Source organism: Macaca mulatta, chromosome 8, assembly GCF_049350105.2.
Source record: "Macaca mulatta isolate MMU2019108-1 chromosome 8, T2T-MMU8v2.0, whole genome shotgun sequence".
NCBI lineage: Eukaryota > Metazoa > Chordata > Mammalia > Primates > Cercopithecidae > Macaca > Macaca mulatta.
Window position 1 is genome coordinate 70135317 of NC_133413.1, and position 6225 is coordinate 70141541.

Sequence of the window (6225 nt, forward strand, 5' to 3'; positions counted from 1 at the left end):
ATAGAAAATCGTTTAGTCTGTAAATAAATTAGCTTTACTTCCACTTTTCCAATATGCCTATCTTTTATTTATTTTCCTTACCTTATTGCCCTACCTATGTCTTCCAATACCATGTTGAATAAAAGAGGGGAGAGAAAAAATTCTTGTCTTACTCTTGATTTGGGGGAAAGCATTCAGTCTCTCACTATTAAAATGTAAAGGTAGCTGTAGATGCCTTTTATCAAGTTGCAGAGGTCATTTTATTCCTAGTTTGCTATTCCTTCTTTATCTTCTTCTGTTTCTATTGATATGTCCTTAATTTTTACACTTTTCTTTAGATCATAAATTACATTCGCTGATTTTTGAACAAATGTTAAAGAACAACCTTTGTTCCTAGGATAAACTCTACTCAGCTATTATGTGTTATCATTTTTGTAGATATGTTGTTGGTTTATCTTTTGTTAGCATGTTTGCATCTAAGCTCATGAGTGATATTTGTCTGCGGTTTTCTTTTCTTAGAGTGTCTTTGTCTGGTTTTCTCACCAGAGTAATGGTCACATAGAATGAGATGAAAAATATTCTCATCTATGGCCATACCACCCTGAACGCGCCCGATCTCATCTGATCTCAGAAGCTAAGCAGGGTCAGGCCTAGTTAGCACTTGGATGGAAAAATATTCTCATCTCTTCAATTCTGGAACTTATATTTTCTTTCTCTTTCTTTCTTTCTTTCTTTCCTTCTTTCTTTCTTTCTTTCTTTCTTTCTTTCTTCCTTTCTTTCTTTCTTTCTTTCTTTCTTTCTTTCTTTCTTTCTTTCTTTCTTTCTTCCTTTCTTTCCTTCCTTCCTTCCTTCTTTATTTCCTCCCTTCCTTCCTTCCTTCTTTATTTCCTCTTTCTTTTCTTTCTCCCTTCCCTTCCCTTCCCTTAACCTCCCTTCCCCCCTCCTCTCCTCCCCCTCCCCCTTTCTTTCTGTCTCTCTCTTTTTTCTCTTTCTCTTTCTTTCTTTCTTTCTTTCTTTCTTTCTTTCTTTCTTTCTTTCTTTCTTTCTTTCTTTCTTTCTTCTTTCTTTCTCTCTCTCTTTCTCTCCTCTTTCTTTCTGTCTTTCTCTCTCTCTCTCTCTCTTTCTGATGGAGTCTCGCTCTGTCATCAGGCTGGAGTGCAGTGGCACGATCTCGGCTCACTGCAACCTGTTTCTCCTGGGTTCAAGCGATTCTCCTGCCTCAGCCTCCTGAGTAGCCGGGACTACAGGCACTCACCACCACGCCCAGCTAATTTTTGTATTTTTAGTAGAGACGGGGTTTCACCATGTTGGCCAGGATGATCTCAATCTCTCGACCTCAAGATCTGCCTGTCTCACCTTCCCAAAGTTCTGGGACTACAGGCATGAACCACCGTGCCTGGCCAGAAAGTATATTTTCTAGAAGAATTTGTGTACAATTGGTACTACTATTTCTTAAATGATTGGTAGAATTCACGAGTAAAGACTTCAGGGCCTAGAATCTACCTGAGTAGTGTTTAATGCCAAATTCAATTTATTTTATAAATACGGATCAATTCATGTTCTCTCTTCTTGAGGGAGCTTGGAAGTTTTTATCTTACGAGAAGTTTGTCATTTTATCTAAGTTGTCAAATTGTTCATAATAGCCTCTGATCACCGTTTTACTGTCTGGAGAATCTGTAGTGATGTTCCCACATTTATTTATAATATTACTACTTTGTGTCTTCACTTTGTCTTTTATGATCAGTCTGGCCAGAAAAGCGTCAATATTGTTTATCTTTTCGCAGGAGCAGGTTTTTGTTTCATTTATTTTCTCATTGTTTTTCTGTTCTGCATTTTATTAATTTACAATTATATTTTAAACATTTTGCTTATTTTGGGTGAATTTGTCCTTCACATTTACTTTTTCTATAGTGGAAATTAAGTTCATTTATTTGAAACCTTTCTTCATTTTGCACATATGCATTCAGTCCTTTTAATTTCCCCAATTACTAGTTTAGAAGCATTCCAGAATTTTGATAAATTATGCTTTCTGCTTTATTTAGGCTAGGATATTTTCTAATTTCTATTTTGATTTATCCTTTGACCCATGAGTTATTTGAAAGTGTATTATTTAGTTTCCAACTTTTGGAGAGTTTCTAATAACCTTTCTGTTACTGATTTTTACTTCAATTCCGTTGTATAAGAAAGCATAGTTCATATGATTTGAAGTATTTTAAATTTACAGAGACAATTTAATTTGCTGAAAAATATCTCATAGTTGTCAGTGCACGAATCTTGCCAACTTTTGGTAAAAGTCCCACAGGCTTTTGAAAATGTTGTGCTTTCTGCTACTTTCAGATTAAGTGCTCTATAAATGTCAGTTAAATTAGTTTGGTTGGTAGTCATTAACTCCTCTGTGCTTGCTGATTTTTTGTGTAATGGAGTTATCAATTAAGAGAGGTGTATTAAAATCTCCAAATTTAATTGTAGAATTGCCTATTTCTCCTTTAAGTTTTACCACTTTTTGTTTCTTGTATTTTAAATCTCTGTTATAAAATAAATAAATCCTGGCCGGGCGTGGTGGCTCAAGACTGTAATCCCAGCACTTTGGGAGGCCGAGACGGGTGGATCACGAGGTCAGGAGATCGAGACCATCCTGGCTAACACAGTGAAACCCCGCCTCTACTAAAAAATACAAAAAACTAGCCGGGCAAGGTGGCGGGCGCCTGTAGTCCCAGCTACTCGGGAGGCTGAGGCAGGAGAATGGTGTAAACCCGGGGGGCGGAGCTTGCAGTGAGCTGAGATCCAGCCACTGCACTCCAGCCTGGGCGACAGGGCGAGACCCCGTCTCAAAAAAAAAAAAAATTAAAATTAAAATAAATAAATCTTTAAGGTTATTTTGTGTGCTTAATGACTTGGTTCTGTTATCATAAAATTATGTTTATTATCCTGAGTTATATTCTTTACTCTGAAATCTAATTAGCCTGATATTAATATAACTACTCCACCTTTATTTTAGCTAATTTTAGTGTGATACAATTTGTATGCTTTTTTAAACCTACCTGCGTTATTTTTCAATTGCATTTTTTATAGGCAACATATAGTTGTTTCTTTATAATCAACCAATCTCTACCTTTTAAATGGGGTTGTTTAGACCATTTACATTTAATGTGACTATGAACACAAATTTAATTCTATCATCTTGTCCTTTGTTATCTATTTTTCCTTTCTCTTCTTTATTCCCCTTTATTTCTTTTTCCACTTGATTTGGATAATTTTTGTATTTTTATTATTAGTTTATATCATTTCTACTGGCTTATTAGCTTTTTTATTTTAGTAGTTGTTGTAAAGTTTAGACTACACAACTTAGTGTACCCTCCAGTACTGGCATACATTACTATGCTTCTGTTTCTCTCTTTCTGATTTTTTATATTATTTTTATTCACTTTTTAAAAATTACATTTTGTTTAAAACATCTATTATCCTATAGAAATACTAAATATCAAAAAAGGTCTTACATATATACCAATGTAGTTACCATCTCTGATGTTCTTTATTCCATTGTGTATATTGATTTTTAAATAAGTTTTCTGCCTAAAAAAATTTATTAACTTTTTTTTTGTAATGCAGATCTGCTGGCAATAAATTCTTTTAGCTTTTGTGCATCTGCTATCTTTTGCCCTCTTTTTTGGAGGTTTTTTTTGGTGTGTGTTTATAAAATTATATATTAAGAAGTTTATTTTCTCTTAGTATTTTAAGGATTTTACTCTACTATCTTTTTGCTTTTATTGTTTCCAGGGAGAAATTTATTGTCATCTTTATCTTTGTTCCGTTATATGCAATACTGGTTTTTTCCTCTGCTTTCAAGATTTTCTTTCTATCACTGTTTTCGAATGTGTTGATTAAGATGTATCATGGTATAGCATTGTTATTTCTTGTGTGTGAAATCTGCTAGTTTTTTTTTTATCAGTGAGTTAAAATGTTTATCCATTTGGAAACATTTTGACCATCATTAAAAAAATATTTCTTCCCTGCCCTCTCCTTTAGTATTACAATTAGAGATATATTATGATGCCTAAAGTTGTTCCATAGATCACTGATGCTTTCTTCATTTATCTTAATTCTCTTTTCTTTTTGTGTTTTATTTTGGAAAATCCTCAGCTATATCCTCAAATTCAATGATCTTTTATTTTGCCATGTCTAATTGGCCCTGAATCCTATCCAGTGTTTTTTCCATGTTACACATTATAGTTTTCATATCTGAAAGTATAATTAGCACCTTCTTAAAATCTCCCATGTCTCTACTTAACTTTTTGAACTTATGGAATAAAATAATAATAATTGTTTTAATGTTCTTGCCTGCTAATTCTAACATCTGTGACAATTCTGAATCAGTTTCAATCAAGTGATATTTTTCTTTTCATTATGGATTGTATTTTTTGTTTCTTTGCATGCCTGGCAATCTTTGATAAAATGACAGAATTTGCAAATTTTACCTCGTTGGGTGCTGAACATTGTATCCTTATAAATATTGAGCATCATTCTGGGATGCAAACAAATTACATGAGGACACTTTGATAAATTTAGGTATTGATGTTAGGATTTGTTAAGTAGGGCTATAGCAGCATTTTGTATGAGACTAATGATCCCTCACTACTAAGGGATAAAAACCCCACGAAGGTTTTTGTGAGTACTCTACCCAGTGCTCTGTAAATGATGAGTTTTCTTCAGACTTGCTTGTTGGAAAAGACAGTATTTTCAGCCTCTCTAGAACTCTGCCATGTGAAGCCTATTTACATTAGTTTCTTTGGACTTTTGGTTCTGTGCACTCAACTCAGAGTTTATTGGGCTTTATCTCAGTTCCTTCTACATGCACTGTAGCTATAAACTCCCTCAAGATAATAAACTGGTACAACGTTATGGCTCACCTTGTTTCATTTCTTGTCTCTCAGCTCTGTCTTTTGTTACATGATATCCAATGTCTTAAAAAACATTGTTTTATCTTGTCTGTTTTGTTTGTTCGTGTATTTGTTTCAAGCTGGAGTGTATTCTAATACTTGATATTCCATTTTGTCTGGAAGCACAAATTGCCATTTACATGTTATAATTCTTGAATTTAAGTATTCAACTAGGAATGTAAGTTCATCCTAATCTTATATATCCAATCACTTATTTTACATCTCTTTGATTGCTACTAGTTATCTCAAACTTATTTTGGAAATTAAGCTTTTCATGTACTGATGCTTCCCCAACTCTTCTTTTGCCAGATTTCCCATCTCAGTAAAAACAATACAAAAACTCAGAATGCCCCGGTTTCTATATTAGCTCCAACAAGTGCTCACCATTGAGGCTTCAGCAGATTTCACCTTTTCATGATTCAGTTTCATTGTCCACTAAACAGAGGTGAAATAATGAAGCCAGTGTCTAAATCATAGATTTGTTGTGTTTCTTGTTGTGGTTGTATTTTTAAATGGAATAGCACATATTAAGGGAGTGATGTAGCTTAGTTCCTCAATAACCGTTAGCCACTGACTTTCTTTATGTACCTTGAAACTCTAAATTCTGTCTTAGAGCACCGAATGTTCTGTATAACTACACAGCTCCTCTCCCAGTTCTTTGACTGACTAATTTAATACTGTTGTAAAGGTCTGACTAAAATATCATCTCCTCAGAGAGACTTTAGAAGGAACACTGAAAGAAATTTCCAAAGAAATTCATACAAGCTATTTTCTAGTAAGATGCAATGGTTATGTTATTCCTAGTAATCACAATTTTTAATCATCTTATGTATCTTTTTTGTTTGTTTGTTTGTTTGTGTGTGTCTCACTCATCAAAATGTGATCTCCTTGAGTATACAAACCTTGTTAATTCTATATCTCAATTTTGTCAGGCATATAGTAGGTATTTTTATCAATATTTGTTGATTTAATATATACACTGAATTTTTTTCTTTTTCATACATTGCCCCAGTATTTATACTGTACTCTCCTCTAATCCTGATTCTTATTTCCTGCTCTACTTATGTTTCCTCAGGCCCACTTTTGTTCTCTCTCTTTGTTTCTCTCTCTCCTTTCTTTTCCTAATGATAAATCATTGTCTTTTATATTTGTAGAGTTTACACCTTTTAAGAAAATTATGAAGCTACTCTCCTAGCACAATATAAATTGTAGGTTCCATGGACAAATGTCTGATTTGTTTTATAGACTACCAATATCCCAAATTGTAAGCTGACGTGAAACTCATCATCAGAGTGGCCAAGATTGATTT